This window comes from Aotus nancymaae, unplaced genomic scaffold (assembly GCF_030222135.1).
Source record: "Aotus nancymaae isolate 86718 unplaced genomic scaffold, 86718_ANA_hifiasm-v0.15.2.pri h1tg000058l, whole genome shotgun sequence".
NCBI classification, from domain to species: Eukaryota; Metazoa; Chordata; class Mammalia; order Primates; family Aotidae; genus Aotus; species Aotus nancymaae.
In genome coordinates this window covers 54,877,480-54,895,812 of record NW_026988472.1, presented here as the reverse complement: position 1 = coordinate 54,895,812, position 18,333 = coordinate 54,877,480, and the positions used below count along the sequence as shown (strand labels likewise).

The following is an 18,333-nucleotide window of genomic DNA, read 5'->3' as shown; positions in this document are numbered from 1 at the left end:
TAGATATATTGTGTAATAGTCCATCGAATATTTTGAGGGGAACAAAAGAATGCAAACACAATTTGATGGACTTTAAAAAAAATCATTGTAGGTCAGTCATGGTGGCTCACACCAGTAATCCCAGCACTTTGGGGTGCCGAGGTAGGAGGATTCCTTGAGCACAGCAGCCTGGGCAACATAGCAATACCCCATCTCAAAAAATTAAAATAGAATTAAAAATTTAAAAATGAAAACTTTTTTTAAATCATTATAATTCCATCCCGAAAAGATACAAATCAAACCCAACATGAGTAATTCACCTATTAAATAACTTAGTACAGTGCCAGTTAAATGGGAAACTAGGTCTATACTGAGATAATCGAATTATAGTTCATGCTTTGCTTTCTGATGTTGGGTCGTTTCAAAAGAAAGACATTTTTACATAAAACATCCAGATAATTACAGTTAATTTGAATTTGTCATCTTTGATTTTGTTTGTAGATAACAACGTTTACTTTTGTTTAGTTACTGTAAACCTCAGTCTATAAACAAAGAAGATGCCTTCAAGACTATCCATCTATGAATTAAAATTATTTGCTTTAGCAAGACTAAGCAGAAAAAGAACTTAGCATATGCTATAGTGGATGTGTCTTGTTCCTTTAGTGGTATTTCTTACTATTGGAGTTTCTTTGCACTCAATTAATTTGGGATTTAGAAACTGTAGCCTTAGCTCTACAAGCGTGGGAAGAAAGAAAGCCTTTACATTCTCCGTATGTATAACAAAGATGTGTATTTCAAGCATATAGATGCTTTTCTGCAACAAAAAAATATGGTCTCAATGGGTTATCCAGATTGTCTTTATGTTCACCAAAGTGTTAGGCTATCCAAGATTAAAATTCCCCAAGCCCATTAACCTCATCCATTTTTTTCTGACTATAACATAAGCAACTCTTTCATGGCATCACTAAATAACATACACATGTGGTCACAATTGCAGATACATACTTCGTGGCTGTGTGCAAGACGAGGCACTGTTTGCACAGGATCCCTTAATCAAAATGTCACATTCCACCTGCAGACATCTGCCTACCCAAATGTGGGTGTGCAGGCAGTATACGCTAAGAAAAAATCTGCTACAAACTGTCAGAAGACCAGACACACTGCAGACCTCAACAGCCTCCCGCCCTTAGGCAGCCGTTTCTACAAGAAATGATGTGCAGATTTTCCTACGCCCAAGAGCTGTTGTAGACAGGCATGGTTCTCACACATTGCATCACTGTTCCCCAGTTGAGAATTAACTCTGTCTCAATCCCATTCTAATGTCCCCAGCAGGTATATCAATGCTATGATTCCTCTCTGTTTATCATCAAATCACCAAATTACAGTAAACAAAAGTCAGATCATGCACTAAAGAGACTTTTCCATCCATAGCATGTTATTCTTTGAAAGTAGAGGGCTTTAAAAAAATAAGAATGTACACAATTTTGTATGCTAGTTTTTTCAGAGAACCTAAAACACATGGTTACCCTAGAGGAAATGGTCACATTCTTCATTTCCGTCAGTGCCTATCAAGATTAAACTTCCTGGTTGGAGACTAGAAGATAAGATCAGAGCAGGAATACAAAGAAAGAGAACACAGGCGACTCAGACATTTCCAATCACAGTAAGAAATGGCCTCTGGAATGGAACTCAGGTTAAAGCCTAAATTCTGATGAAAAACCTCCACCAGTCCTGTCTCTAATTTTTTTCATGCCCAAAACCATGGGATTTCTCAGATCTCAGTCTGTGGCTGTCTTGGTCAGCTTGGGCTTCCACAACAAAACACCGTATACTGAGTGGCTTATAAACAGCAGACGTTTATTGCTCACAGTTCTGGACTCTGGAAGTCCAAGATCGAGACGTGGCAGACTTAGTGTCTGATGTGGACTTCCTTCCTGGTTCATAGATAGTGTCTTCTTGCTGTGTTCTCATGCAATGGAAGGGACAAGGCAGCTCTCTGAGGTCCCTTTTATAAGGGCACTGATTTCATTTACGGGGCTCCACCCCCATGACCTTATCACCTCCCCAAAGCCCCAATTTCTAATACTATAACCTTGGGGGTTAGGATAAATTTGGAGAACACATGAACATTCAGACCATAGTAGTGGCAAAGACTACAGTCATGTGTCGCTTAACAACAGAGATACATTCTAAGAACTACATCCTTAGGTGCTTTTGTTATCGTGTGAACATCACAGTATGCACCTACACAAGCCTGGATGCTCTAACCTACTACACGCCTGGGCTATATGGTTTAGCCTGTGGCTCCTGGGCCACAAATCTGTATAACAGCTTACTGTACTGAATACTGTAGGCAATTGTAACACAATGGTAAATATTTCTGTATCTAAATTCATCCAAACATTAAAAAGCACAGTAAAAATATGGCATAAAAAATGGTACATTAGTATAGGGTAGATTCATTATAATTTTAAGAAATGACTGTCATATATGTAATATATATATCCAGGAGTTGGAGGCTGCAGTGAGCTATGATTGTGCCACTGCACTCCAGCCTGGGTGACAGCAAAATCCTGTCAAAAGGAAAGGAAAGGAAAAGAGGAGAGAGGTAGGGACGGGAGGGGGGAGGAGGGGAGGGGAGGAAAGGGTGTTAATATCAGATAATTTGACAGAGAGTGGGAAACCAGGAGAAAATAATTTGGAGTAGAAAAAAAAGGGAGACAGTAGATACAAATGTGGTTTGCAAAAGAGCAAGTCAGATAGTTTCTCCTCACAGCCAACTTGTAGACAAAATAGTGTCCCCTCGCTCTTTCTGGGGGTAATGAAAATTCCCACTCAGTAGGTGTTCTACTATTACAAGTTAGGTCTGGTAAAATGCCAGGGCTGTTTGCCTGTTGCCATAATTAAGTAGTCATTGACACTTGAGTAAGAATTAATAAATTAGTGAACTGTCAGCAAGTGGGTTGTCAGAGCCTGGAATTACCAGGAGTTTATCTGCTAAAGGAGAAGCTAGACTCCAAAAAGGGGTTAATGGGAAACTGAACACAAGTCCCTCTCACATCAGGATTGTACAGAGCGCAGACTGACCTTTAGACATCCACAAGAAAAATCAGTGACTTCTTAAGAGGAGTTCTGAATGATTCTTTTCCCCAAGGATTTGATAGAGTCACTTTTTCATGTGTCATCCTCACCTGTCGGGGACATGTGTGTGTGGCTTCATGATTGACTGCCTTCTGCAAACTCTGATCTGTTACACAAGTCTATGCTGGTTATTCTACACAGGTGGTCCAATTCCCCATTTATTTACCCCTTTTTCTGCCGTGCTGCCATCCCTTAAAATGAGCTTTACTTTAAAAAAAAAAAATGTGTCCAAGACATGAACCAAGCATAGGCACAGATGAAAAGCCCAGCTGGGAGGAACAAGGGGTTGCTTTGTCCCTGGCTGATATGAGATGGGCACCACCAATCAGATGCCACTCTACCCACGTCAGGGACACAAAATGAGCTTCTTAGGGCAAATCAGACGGGCACTCAAGGAGAGTCAGTGATTTGGTTTGGATCTGTGTGCCCACCAAATCTCATGTCAAACTGTGTTCCCCAGTTTTGGACGTAGGGCCTGAAGAGAGGTGATTGGCTCATAGGTGTGGCCCCTCCATGAATGGTTTAGCACCATCTGCTCATCGCCGTTCTCACGACAGAGAGTGAGTGATCACGAAATCTTCCGACTGCTCAGAAGTGCGTAGCACCTCCCCCACCTCTCTCTCTTCCTCCTGCTCCAATCACGTAACATGCCTGCTCCCCCTCCACCTCCCACCATGACTGTCAGTTCCTGAGGCCTCCCCAGAAGCAGAAGCTGCCATGTTTCCTGTACAACCTGCAGACCTGTGAGCCAATTCAACCTCTTTTCTTCATAAATTATGCAGTCTCAGGTATTTCTTTTCAGCAGTCCTGGGCAGGACAGGGAGTCAAGGAACTGATGGCGTTCTCTGTGTGCAGCAAGCACGGTGACCCTGACCGCAGAGTCAACACAGTAAGCGTCAGCATTTGCATTGTCACTGAGCTCATTCAAGCAAAGCAATTCTTCGGTAGGGACTGTCCCTTCTAGGGAGCATGCGCATTTTGATGTTACCTGTCCTCAAACTGACGCTTGGCTCATTTTCATAGTAAAAAGCCCACCTGTGGGTAGACATATAAGATGCTAATGAGACCTGCAGTGCCCCCAGAGGACCTCCCAGAACAGGCTTACTAGCAACACCTCTCCCACCCACTTATGAATCATCATGGAAGACTCGTAAAGGGAGATTCTCCAGCAATAGTCAACACTGTCTCCGTCTCACCCTTACGAAAAGCCTGCCCTCAATCCACGCTCTCAGGGTGGACTCTATTCTGCCCCTGACTTTCCAAACACTCTTTTTGTTTTGCAGCAGTTTGCTCCGTGCTGCATCCCCTTGGCTGTGTGTCTGCTATTTAAATTCTTTTAAACTAAGAAGACAAGAATCGAGGTATCATAACAACCATCAACAATGTGAGAACCGACTGATACAATCAGAAAATGAGGAAAAGGGCAAGCCACGCTCACTGTGGCGCTGGGTCTCCTGTCCCTTGCTCCTCTCTCCTCACACATCCCCGGTCACCCTCGAGGTTAGAACCTGAAATGGGTCAGCAGGGCTGCTGTCCTCGGGGGCTGCCTGCATTCCTTCTCTCATGGCCCATTCCTCCGTCTTCAAAACCAGGAGCGTTGCTTCACCTCCGCCTTCTCTCTGTCAGTCTCTGCCTCTCTCTGTCACTCTTCTGCCTCTGTCTCTGCCTCTCTCTGTCACTCTTTCTGTCTCCATCTATCTCTGCCTCTCTCTCTCTTTCTGTCTCTGTCTCTCTCCATCTCCCCCTCTGTCTCCCTCTCTCTGTCTTTCTGTCTCCCATTCTCTGTCTGTCTCTCTCTTTCCCTGCGTCTCTCTGTCTCTGTTTCTCTCTGTCTTTGTGTGTCTCCATCTCTCTGTCTCTCTGTCTTTGTGTGTCTCCATCTCTCGGTGGCTCTGTCTCTCTCTGTGTGTGTGTCTCTGTGTGTCCCTGCCTCTGTCTTTCCTTCTCTCTCTGTCTCTCTGTGTGTCCCTGCCTCTGTCTTTCCTTCTCTCTCTGTCTCTCTGTGTGTCCCTGCCTCTGTCTTTCCTTCTCTCTCTGTCTCTCTGTGTGTCCCTGCCTCTGTCTTGCCTTCTCTCTCTCTCTGTGTGTGTCCCTGCCTCTGTCTTGCCTTCTCTCTCTGTCTCTGTGTGTGTCCCTGCCTCTGTCTTGCCTTCTCTCTCTGTCTCTCTGTGTGTGTATGTCTCTGTGTGTGTCCCTGCCTCTGTCTTGCCTTCTCTCTCTGTCTCTCTGTGTGTGTGTGTGTCTCTGTGTGTGTCCCTGCCTCTGTCTTGCCTTCTCTCTCTGTGTGTGTGTGTGTCTCTGTGTGTGTCCCTGCCTCTGTCTTGCCTTCTCTCTCTGTCTCGCTTTGTGTGTGTCTCTCTCTGCTTTCTTCATCACGTCTTTCACTCTTTTCTGCTTCCCTCTTCCAAGGAGCTTGGTGTTACACTGACAGCATCTGAATAATCCAGAATAATCTCCCATCTCAAGAGTCTTAACCTGGAAAGTCCTGTTTGCCATGTAATGTAAAAGATTCACAGGTTTCTGAGATTAGGACATGAACATCTGAGGACAGGGGAGAATCATGACACAGCCCACGGCAACCGCTTTAGGATTCTGAGTAAAACAACAGGGTCAGCGTGGCACAGGGGCTCACACCTGTTGTCCCAGCTATTCGGGAGGCTGAGGTGGGAAGTTCGTTTGAGCCCAGGAATGAGCTATGACTGTAGGACTGCACTCCAGCCAGGGCGACAGAGCAAGACCCTGTCTCAAAATAAATACATCCGTTAATTGCATAGAACAGAATTTGATTCTCTAAAAGGCATTTACTGTTTTGGTGACTGTTATCTCAATGTTCCAGGTAATGGATTTTATTTCTTTATTTAATTTATTTATAGAGATGGGTTCTTGCTTCATTGCCCAGGCTGGAGTGCAGTGGTTCAATCATAGCTCATTGCAGCATTGACTTATTTTTTAAAAGAAATTTTGGTAGAGATGAGGTCTCATTATGTTGCTCAGGCTGATCTAGAACTCCTGGGCTCATGCAGTCCTCCCACCTCAATCTCCCAACGTGCCAGGATTACAGGTGTGAGCCACAGCACCTGGCCATGCCGATTTTAAAGCCTATTTAGATCTTAAAGCATTACATTGTCCTCCGTTTGATGACATAATAATATTTGTGATCATGTTCATATGACAGTGCTTAAACATGTTGAGTGTTCAAAGAAACAAGCACTGTTGCAGACTGACATCAATGTTTACAATGCCTTGTGCACATAAACGTCATAAAGAAAAAGGAAGTCGTTTTCCTTAGTCCTCGGAAGACTACTCGGTGAATAAAGCAGTGGCATTTCACTTTAAAGAGAAAATTAAGCAGGTAGGGCTTGCTTCAAAGTAAATGTGTGCTGAGCATAGGAGAATCAGAAGTGGAGATACTTTGTATATGTGGAAAGGGTAAAGTTAACTCTTAAAATGTGGCTAAAATTCAAGGTAAGGAACACGGCAAGTTGTCAGAGTCATAACGTGGAGAATTAAGGGAATACAGATAGAGTTTTACAAATTCAGTTTGCAAAAGAAAATATCCAAAGAATGGCTGAATAATTAGTAAGATCTACAGTTCAGCATTTAACAAAAAGGATCCACTTCAGATGCTGATCTGTGAGCCAATCTTTGTCTATTTCCATTCCTCTTTAGAGCACAGCTGTCATATATTCAGTCTAATATGATAGATACGCCAGGCGCAATGGCTGAAGCCTGTAATCCCAGCACTTTAAGAGGCTGAGGTGGGCGGATTATTAGAGGTCAGGAATTTGAGACCAGCCTGGCCAACATGGCAAAACCCCCTCTCTACTAAAAGTACAAAATTGAGCCAGGCGTGGTGAGGCACACCTGTTATCTCAGCTAATCGGGAGACTGAGGCAGGAGAATTGCTTGAACCTGAGAGGCAGAGGTTACAGTGAGCTGAGATCATGCTGCTGCACTCCAGCCTTGGTGACAGAGCGAGACTCTGTCAAAAAAAAAAAAGAAAGAATAAAGAATAATATGATAGAAAGAGAGACAGATAATAAAATAATAGATTAACAGATGATACATGATAGGTAAGTAGAGAGATGATAAAGTAAAAGATGACAGAGATGATATGTAAATAGACAATACATAAAATGATAGGTTGATAGATGATAGATGACTGATGGATAATAGATGACTAGCTGACAGATGATAGACAAATAGATGACAGATATGATAGGAAGATGATAAATGATAGACAATAGATATGATAGATGATAATGATAGACATGATAGATAGATGCAAGATAGATCAATAAATAGTACATACATGCTTCTGCTTCTATGGCCATTTTTAAAATAAATGCCTAATGTTTTATATGTTGACATGTAAAAGCGTGTGTTCAGCCCAACTTCCATTGTGCAAAACAGCACGTGAAATCTAACACCACTCAAAGAATTCGGTGCATTTTTTTGGCTACAGTGCTGGTCAAGTTCAGCCCCAACTGCCTAGAGTAGGCAGCAGAATCAGGGTAGGTGGCCGGAGCAGCGTGGAGCCCCATCACCGCACTCAACACTGACACGAGCGTGAAATAAGGGCTGGAGTTGGGAGATAAGAGGTAAGATAGAGTGGGTGGGTCACCGAGACTCAGTGTCTTCCATGGAAATCGGACAGTGGTGCTTACAGTGGAATGGAGAGGGCAGGACATGGGGCCAGGGTGGTGACTCAGCGGGTCCACATGAATCCTCACTGATGGTAGGTAGTTAGCGAGGACAGTTTTGTGGAGTCAAGATCCAAGCCATGGGGACTCTGCCATCTGGTCCCAGAAACTGAGACCTAAAAAGGCTTTTATATATGAAGAATTTTGACAAGGGCATACTTACTTACCTGAACAAGACAACAGCATCAAAATATAGAAGATGAGGGGCAGAAAGAGAGAACAAGGCTCTGTTTCCCCAGCATCTTCAAGGGACATTACTAAGCTCATATGATCAAACACACCCCATGACCCACACCATCACCAGGAGATGGGCGCTGTTCTCATCTTCATCTTAACAAATAAGATAATGGAAGTTCAGAGACAGAATTTGGCCAAGTTTCCACAAGCAACAAGCAGAAACACCATTGCTTGTAAGAACCTGATCTATAATAGTGCAAAGGCAGTCTAACACTTATCACAGTTCAAAGGATTGTAACAAGTAGATTTTAATATATTCATTAGCCAGCATTTAAATTCTAAGCAGAAGTCAGGTGCGGGGGCTCACGCTTGTAATCTCAGCACTTTGGTAGGCAATAGTGGGCGGATCACTTGAGGTCAGGAGTTCGAGACCAGCCTGGCCAACATGGTGAAACCTCATCTCCACTAAAAATACAACAATTAGCCAGGTGTGGTGATGCATGCCTGTAGCCTCAGCTACTCGGGAAGCTGAGGCAGGAGAATTGCTCGAACCCAGGAGGTGGAGGTTGCACTGAAACGAGATCGCACCACTGCACTCCAGCCTGGATGACAGAGCCAGACTCTATCTCAAAAAAATAAAAATAAAAATAATCAAAAATAAATTATAAGCAGAATTTCCATTGCATTTTGCTGATCTGAAGTGCATGTAACTTGGGGATAAGAACACTCATATTCAAGAGCTAAATAAAATTAGACGCAATTCCAGACATTAATGCTATGAAGTTACTAAAAGCAAATCAAAGCGTCTCTTTCGTCTAAGTACATTCTACTCTTCGTTGTGTCGTTTTTGCAATCACGTGACAGTATTCCAGTGCACACACTGAATGTCTCCCCTCTCTCGTAGGCAACAAGAATTGACAAGACTTCTTAAGCTACTCAACTTCAAACTATGCACACAAGAATTTTAAAGACACACAGAGCTATTTTACCGGCAGAGACTTGGAGTTGTATCCTAGTAACATCTACACATCTCGGCCAATGCAAACACATCTCAGGTGTGGCAAAAACCAGGTGCAGCCAAGTGTCTGTACCCTTCGGAGAATGTGCACATTGGCTCATGAAAAATGTCCACAGACCAATTCCGTGAAAGGCTCATAAAGTCTTATTTAAAGTCACAATGCTCAGCACATGTTTTAAAAGTTGCAAAGAAAGCAGAGATAAAATAGAAACAGACAGGCAATTACATGGAGAGCTTCATGAAAACATAAAGTCAGTTTGGACTGCTCTCAGGAAAGGAGAACACACTATATTTTTACTTAATTGCTGGAGCTTGGGAACCGTCTGAAACCCTGGAACCACTGCCCCCATTTTCCACTCCCCTCAGCCAGGCCAGAGACAGCATTGATTATAAAAAGTAGTGAACATTATTGCACCAAGAAAAATACGTCCATTGTAGCATCTGCTGAGGTAAGGCAGAATGGGAAAATCGGAGCCATCCGATTCTCGTAAGCCAGCTTCCCAAGAGCAGAGGAAAGGGGCAGTGGGAGGGACCTGAGATGTCCAAGCAGAGTTCACTTCTGCTCCTCATTTGAGGTGGACTAGCGGGACTTATTACTTCGAATCTCTGAGACATTGTCCTTTTCCAACCCAACAGCACTGGATTCCACAAATTATTTTAAGGATGTCTCTATGGCCAAATAAGCAAAGAAAGCAGAAAGCAGCATAATGTCTGGGGTATGCAGAAGATGCCTGCATTATGCCCGGGCCGCCATAATAAAGGTCCACAACCAGGGGGCTTAAACAACAGACATTGACTCCCCCACAGTCCTGGAGGCTGGAAGTCCCAGACCAAGGTGTGGGCAGAGCTGGCTCCTCCTGACGCCTCTCTCCTGGGCTTGGAGACACGGTCCTTCCCTGTGTGTGTCCTGTGTCCTCATCTCCTGTTCTTATAAGGACTCCAGTCCTATTGGATCAAGGGCCAAACTACTGACCTTATTTTACCTTCGTCACCTCTTTAAAGACCCATCTCCATATATAGTCACATGCTGAGGTCCTGGAGGTTAGGATTTCACCATATGGATTTGAGGAGGATACAGCTCAGCCCATCACAGTGCCTCTTCTTGACAAAGTATGTTTCATGCTGAAATGGTATGCACAAGTCACTAGCAGCTGCCTGGAATATGTTGATGGAGAGAGAAGGAATTCAGGCAGTAGCAGTAAACATCAGAACACATGGCAAGAGAGCGCATTGCCCTTGCATCATGTTTTAAAATTTGTTTTTTACTGTCTAAATCAGAGGCTGACAAACTAGGGTCTACCGGTCAAACTTGGCCCATCATCTGTTTTTGTAAATAAAGTTTTATTGGCACACCGCCACATCCATTCACTTAGGTATTTTCTGTGGCTGTATTTTCAACCCAATGCAGAGTTGAGTAGATGCTATGGAGACCAGATAACCCACTAGCCCAGAGATACTTGGCCAGTTTAAAAAAAAAAAAAAGTGTGCCAATTCCTGCTCTAAATGATGGGACGTGAGTAGCAAGAATTTTATTTAAATGCATGGCACACTCACATTTATAATTTTGTGATTACCCAAGCAATCCTATAGGAATTGAACTAGATGGAAGTACCAGATGGAAGAAGACCTCCAGGGAGAAGGGGCATAGAGATGTAAGATAAGAATTCGCATGTGAGATAATCGTGGAAGGCTGAAATTTCCTTTAAGACCTACAAAGTAGGTTCTTCTGGGAAAGAAAATTGCAGGGCAGAGAGGAAGCAAAAAAACCTGCAAAGGTTTGCAGCCTCTGAGCTGACATGTGGGCAAGAATTGTTCATGGGTGCAGAGACAATTCCCAGGCAGCTTACAGACCTGGCAGGGTGAAGTACCACCACTGATCAGTGCATCAGTCTGTTCTCACGCTGCTAATAAAGACAAACCCACACTGGGTAATTTACAAAGGAAAGAGGCTTAATTGACTCACAGTTCCACATGGTTGGGGAGGTCTCACAATCATGGTGGAAGGCAAATGAGGAGTAAAGGCACGTCTTACATGGTGGCAGACAAGAGAGCATGTGCCGGGGAGCTCCCCTTTTTAAAACCATCAGATCTCATGAGACTTATTCACTATCACAAGAACAGCATGGGAAAGACCTGCCCCTGTGATTCAGTTACCTCCCACCAGGTCCCTCCCACAACACGTGGGGATTATGGAAGCTACAGTTGGAGATTTGGGTGGGGACACAGCCAAAGGATATCAATCAGTAAGTGACTGATCAGAGCCCAGGGGTAGCCTCAAGAGGATGTGGTTTGCAGAGTTGATCCAGACTGGCAGCCCGAGGGCTGGTACTGGCCTGAGGCATCAAGGAAAAGAAGAAAGTCAGGTGGGGCCGGTAGACTAACATCAAAAGAGATGGGGGAGGATTAGGAGGGACTTGGGGAGAGCGAGCTAAAGCTAAAGTATTACGGTCAGATGCTGACTGCTGTGAAATGTAAGATTTCAGAGCAAATACAGATGTGGTGGTGATAAGGAGGACAAGGGTGAAGACATGACAGCTGTCTATTATTCCAGCTATTGAGTGAGATTACAAGAAGATGACTGTAGGGGAGGAATTCAGCATTGGGACATTCATGTCCAACTGGGAAGTGACCTTTGTGTTCACTATAGCGGGACACAGACGTAGTGATGGGGTCTTCCCAGTCTGTGAAATGGGAGCCACTTCCTGCCCCAAGAAGTAGAATCCTAGGTCTTGGGTCCATGAGGTAACCTACAAATTGCATCTCCATGTGGTCAGGCGTAAATAAGAGCATGTTTCTGATTTGTGGCTTCTATTTTTATGGTATGCAGAGCTCCAAGTTTCTTCTCAACCTCATTATTATGAATAGCTCAGGGATTACCCATGGTGCTGGAGTGGATCTCATCTCCAAGTCCAAGATTATGGGGATCGGCTCACCCCAGGGGGATGGAATTAGAAGTGATTACCCCGCCTCCTCTCCTAAGATTTAAAAAACTGAGGTCACTTGGCTTATTCCTGTAATCCCAGCACTTCTGGAGGCCAAGATGGGAGGATTCCTTAAGCCCAGGAGTTTGAGACTAGCCTGGGAAACACAGTGAGATTTCATCTCTGTAATAAAAATTTTAAAATTAGCCAGTATGTGGTGGCACACGCCTGTGGTCCCAGCTACTCAGGAGGGTGAGGTGGGAGGATCCTTTGAGCCTAGGAAGTCGAGGTTGCAGTGAGCCATGATTGCACCACTGCACTCCAGCCTGGGCAACAGAGTGAGACCCTGTCTCAAAAAAAAACAAACTAGAAATTCTACAGAGCAATAATTTTTTATGTATACCGAGACATAGACAGGCATCTTTATTCAATTTGTCCATCATTCTAGCCATCTCCAAATGTTCACCCCAAAAATCCAGAAGCTAGTGGCCAGCAGCAAGATTCATGTCCAGTGCAGGGATTTAGGATTCTGTGTGGTAGGTCATGTAGACCCCACAGTACCCAATGAAGTGGCCAACGCTGTCTTGGGTGGCGAGGCTTTAAATCATGCCCTGTGGAGTTAGACTGTTCCCATCAGTTAGGACGTTTGTCCACCATGCTGGCCTCTGCCTCCTTGGTTGGTCCTGACAGATCCTGTGATGGTCTTACTATTGACCAGGGACATAAATGACATATGGGAGGTCTGCAGTCAACTGAAGCTTCAGCCTTGGTTAGTGTCCTAGGAGGATCCCATGGAAACAGACAAGCGAGAGAGTGATCAGAGGTTGGCCATAGGATTGTCTGTGCACCTGGGTGCCACTGTGCTCCAGCCTAGGTGACAGAGCTCACTGTCAAAAAATTAAAAATAAAAAAAAACCATTTTCATGTGTTTATATCAAACTTAAATATACATATAAATATATGTATTCAATATATACTTTTAAATTTTAGTGAAATAAGCTTTTGTGTACCTTATGTGAAAAAATCCAATATTTCTTCCTAAACTCTTCCCTCATGAAAAACAACACTAGTAAAAATAATAAGTAGCATGTTTGCTAATTGAAAAAACTAACACAACAGCCCGAAGGAAGATCAGCAACATTGACATTTAAAGGAGGACTACAGTTTTCAGCAAGAGCTTCTGGTCAGTTTATTTGCATTACGTTTGGCTTTTCAACTCAATATGTTCCAGAAGGTTCTCAGATTTATACTGAAGAAGAGTTTTATAAGTTGGACAATGATGTTATTTGTTTTTGAAAAGCAGTACAATGATGGCCTTAGAGGCTAGGTACCTTAGAAATTATATATCCTCATGCACATAGAAAGATTCCTTCCTTCCTTCCTTAGCTAAGAGCTTACATCCTTAGCTCAAAGAGAGGGAGTGCTTCCTTGCTAACAGCCTTGCAAAGCACAGGTTTCTGCGGGCAGAACGTTTCCAGCAACCTGGTTGGATGATTCTGCCTTCTTCTAAAGGATCTGCTGAGACACATCCACCTGCTGCCCTCGTGGCAAGATCCCGTAGATCCCGTTGCCATCTTCTGCATCTCAGTGAAATAGCCCTGAGCAAAATCGCACATTCAAAGGTATTATTAGATCTCAGAGTGAACTGGGTTTTTTTTTTTGGAAGATGGGAAAGGTGGAGTTCACCAAGAGTCACTCCACTCATTCCAAGACCCTCGACTCTCTGTGAAGTTCTTCATTTTTGTCTCAAGTAATTATTTTAAGTATGTGTGCTCACCCAATAAAAACTTCTTGTCTTGGTGACATTGTGGAGGTGTAAAGTCAGACAGAGAGAGAAGCTCTTGTTGCCTTCTTTAAAGGAGAAACATGCCTTTTTCTGATCAAACTCCAGACCCTCCAAAATTAAATTAGCTGTAAGTGTGTGATCCCAAGAGGAAAGTAAAAGGTAGAAAGAAGGAAACAGAAAAAAAAGAAAGAAAGAAAGAGAAGGAAGGAGGGAAGGAAGGAAAAAGGGAGGGAGGAAGGAAGGAGGGAGAGAAGGAGGGAGGGAGGAAACAAAGGAGGAAGGGAGGGAGAGAGGGAGGGAGGAAAGGAGAGAGGGAGGGAGAGAGGAGAGGGAGGGAGAGAGGAGAGGGAGGGAGGGAGGAAGGAGGGAAGGAAGGAAGGAAGGAAGGAAGGAAAGAAGGGAGGAATCTTTCTATGCACATGCACATGAACATACATGATTTCTAAGGCACCTAGCCTCTAAGGTCATCATTGTCACTGAAATGTTGTTGTTAGTTTTTGAGAGAGTTTCACTCTGTTGCCCAAGCTGGAGTGCAGTGGCACAATCACAACTTCACTGCAACCTCAAATTCCTGGGCTCAAGTAATCCTCCCACATCAGCTTCCCAAGTAGCTGGGACCACAGTTGCATGCCACTATGCCCGGCTAATTAAAAAAAATTTTGTTTTTTAGAGATGGGGTCTCACTATGTTGCTCAGGCTGGAGATTATTTTTTTTAATCAAAAAATATGAGAAATCCTTAGTCCCCTACTTCCATTTATATTTTGCTTATACCTAAAAACTACCCAAGTTGATTAATTTCACAACCTAAAAGCACTGGAAAGCTTTCGGTTGGGCATGCAGGATGTCGCTTTATGGGATGGGACTAGAACATTTCCTTTGTGACGACTTGAATTTTGATGCCACGGATAATCCCCTTTGTTCAAAGTGCCCTGTTTAGAAATTCATACATTAGGTAATGCAGCCCTTAAAATATGTTTTCATTGTGATAGATATTGAGGAAGAAAAGACACAGAAAGGGAGAAAGGAAAAGAGGCAAAAAAAATGAGGAAAACGTTACGTACTTTATAAAATATAACAACCATAGGCCGTGTGTGGTGGCTCACGCCTGTACTCTTAGCACTTTGGGAGGCCAAGGCAGGAGGCTTGCTTGAGTCCAACAGTTCCAGACCAGCCTGGGCAACATAGCAAGACCCTATCTCTAATTTTTTTCATAAAAATTAAAAAAGAAAAAAGAACCATTAAAAAAAGATTTTATTTTGCCCTCAAGAAACTTGCAATGTAAAATTTATGCTAAACCCAGATTTGCTTTAAACGACTTATCTCAATAAACTTATTTTTCCATGTCATTTTTTATCTTTTCTTTTGTGGCTGTTTGCTTATTAAACCTAAGCCTTGGGGCCAGGTGCGGTGCCTCACACCTGTAATCCCAGCACTTTTGGAGGACGAGGCGGGCAGATCATTTGAGGTCAGGAGTTTGAGAACAGCCTGGGCAACATGGTGAAACCCCATCTCTACTAAAAATACAAAAGTTAGCCGGGTATAGTGGTGTGCGCCTATAATCCTAAGTACTCAGGAGGCTGAGGCAGGAGAATCGCTTGAACCTGGGAGGTGGAGGTTGCAGTGAGCTGAGATCTCACCACGGCACTCCAGCCTGGGTGACAAAGTGAGACCCTGTCTCAAAAATAAATAAATGAATAAAGAACCTAGGCCTTGAAGAAATAAATCTTTTTAAATTCCATCCGATTTTATTTTTGCTACCAACACCACCAGCCTTCTCTTCTCTAAAAATCTAACTTTTGCTTGTCAACACTCAAAAACAACATGGGTGGAAGCCTAACGTACCTCAAAAGCTGAATTTCATGCTGTTTTTAGAGGAAAAAGCCTCGTGAACTATGCTAGGTATTTTGATGATCAGCCCGTTGCATGGACATCTTGTCATGAATATTTATTCATAGGACATTTTATTTTCTTTTTAAAAGACTAATTGATATTTTCATCTGAGCCAAATAGTAGGTGTGGCATGGGGAAAGTCGTGTCTCACTATTGGATTCCTGAATTAGTGAAAGAAAAGAGATTGGATCTTTCAAAAGTATAGGCGAAGTATGTTTATTCTATAAAACACATAATAAACATCAATAATAGATAAATAAGAGTCATAATTCTCTATAGGAAATTTATTTCTACAGCAGAGTAAGAAAAATCCACTGAACCTCCCTCCCTCTCTGCCACCAAAAATAAACTTCCACGTCCCCAGGGAAGACTGTTAAGTGGTATACACTGCCCTCTTGTGCAGACTGTTTCAACAGAAAAGATTCCACGCACCTAACAGAAAATATTTTTTACAGCTCTGCATAAAGGAGGAAGACAACTCAATCTGCCAAGGTTTGTTGTTGATTTATTACAGCTGTTTCATAATCCACAAAGCCACAGTCAGCAATAGCCACAAACGTTCTGTACACAAGCTAGGGTTACAGTTCCAAACACTGTAAAGTAAACTGTTTCTCTTTCCAAGAATTAAGCAACCGTGGAATTTTTTTTAATGTTCCAATTCGTAATGTTGAAATCTATGTGGCTCACTTATCTTTTAAGCGTTTTGCAGGATGCGCTAGCACCACGTCTGATATGACTCGCCAGCCTCCGCAGAACCGATCGTGCCTGAGATGCTACAAAACTGTACGGTGGTTAAAAATGTCTCCACTGACGACGTTTGTGTTGGTTTTCCTGAAAGGCATGGGATGGCTGTGAAGCCAATTCTCATGAAGTTAGGATTGCTTCTGTCTCTCTGTCTCTGTCTCTCTCTCTCTCTCTCTCTCTCTCTCTCTCTCTCTCTCTCTCTCTCTCTCTCTCTCTCATCTTCTGCAGGGTCTCCGTCCACAAAACAACGGACCAGGGTTTTCGTAGCTTTCTTCTGCTTGGTGCCACTTTTTTTTTCTTTTTAATTCCCAGGCCCACAAACAATTTTTAGAACTGAAAGCAAAGGTACGTGGCAATACTTCATTGCTGGACCCACGAAGCCAAGAGGATCTGAGACTCACTGCGAGAGCCAGGGACTTTCCACCGCGTTGGGAAGGAGCTTCTGCAGGAAGCTGGCATGGGGAAAAACGGTTCGCTGCAAATCGTCCTTTCTGGTTCCAGCGAGTGGCAGCAGAGGGTGACATAGATGCCCACATTCTTAGTGGTCCTTGCTGTGTTCATGTGACCCTGCGATGTCCCACACGGGCAATTATGTCCCCAGGGACACTCGGCAATGTCTGGAGACATCTCTGGCTGTCACAACTGGGGCGGCGGGTGCTCTGCGCGTCTGGTGGGTTGAGCCCAGGGACGCTGCTCAACACCCTGCAGTGCCCAGGACCCCACCCCAGAGGACCAGCCAGCCAGCCTTAAATGCCCACACTTATAGAAGGACTGTGCTAGATGATTGAGCTGTAGCATTCTAATGCGATCCGATAAGAATTAGAATGCTTATCGGAATCCCAACTGGCATGGTGCTGAGGGAGAAAAACGTGTGTCTTCAGGAGAGAGAGAAAAACTGAGCATCAGGCAGGACTGGGGTGTGCGGGGGCAGGTGAAGTGGAGCTTCGGAGGGTGGCCCCATGGCCTTTTGAGAGGACTTCTCTGTTGGGTCGTCTAAATCTTCATCCCAAATTCTCCAGTCAATCTGTGCTGAATTCATGTGAAACAAAAAGAGGCCAATCGATTTATCTTCATGACCTAAGAAGCCATTCATTATGAAGCAGGAGACCAGAGTTGACTCCGGAGGCAGGGACTTACACTCAGGACCAGATTGAAGACTAGCTAAAATAGGGAAGTGGCAATAGCTCCTCTCCATAAGAAACGCCCACCAGAGCCATGTCAGTTTACCATTACCATAGCAACGCCTGGAAGTTAGCGCCCCTTTCTATTGCAGTGATCCAAGCACCTGGAAGTTACCACTCTTTTTTCTCAAAATCTCTGCATAATCTGCCCCTTGATTTGCATGTCATTAGAAGTGGGCATAACTATGACTGCAGCACTGCCTCTGAGCTGCTGGTGAATTTCATGTGTCCACTTGGCTGGGCCACAGTGCCCAGACGTGGTCAAATGTTATTCTGGATGTTACTGTGAGGGTGTTTTTCAACGAGATGAACATTTCTATCTGTGGAGTAAAGCAGTTCACCCACCATGATGTGGGTGGGCCTCGTCTAATCCGTTAAAGACCTAAACAGAACAAAGACCAGCTTCCCCCAAGCCAAAAGGCATTTTGCCATCTAACAGCCTTTGGACTCTCCAATCCCCCATAACCACGTGAGCCAATTCCTTAAAGTAAATCTCTGTGTATCTACTGATATTGATATCTACAGGTTGATATTTGGGCAAATAAAAATGTGGCCCAAGTCTCAATGGTGCCAAGATTGAGAAACCCTCATGAAGAATAATGACAAAACTTAGAAGAGTTGGATAAATATATTAGAATATTGTTGGATTTATCACTGGTTTTATAACAGTGCAATTCTTTAAATGTAATTTTTTAAATTAAGTAAATATTTTTTATTTTATTATTGATATATAGATGTAGATGATATAGGTATAGATACACACCCACCATATTGGTTTTTCTTTGTAATATT

The 18,333-nt window shown here is 43.5% G+C and overlaps 1 non-coding gene across 1 annotated transcript; it reads right to left on the bottom strand.

Moving 5' to 3' along the window:
* Positions 1 to 3,340: 3,340 nt before the first annotated feature.
* LOC135269995 (small nucleolar RNA SNORA48) lies at positions 3,341 to 3,475 on the bottom strand. Its single transcript, XR_010338224.1, has one exon. It is a non-coding gene; the product is annotated as a small nucleolar RNA SNORA48 (small nucleolar RNA).
* Positions 3,476 to 18,333: the final 14,858 nt, after the last annotated feature.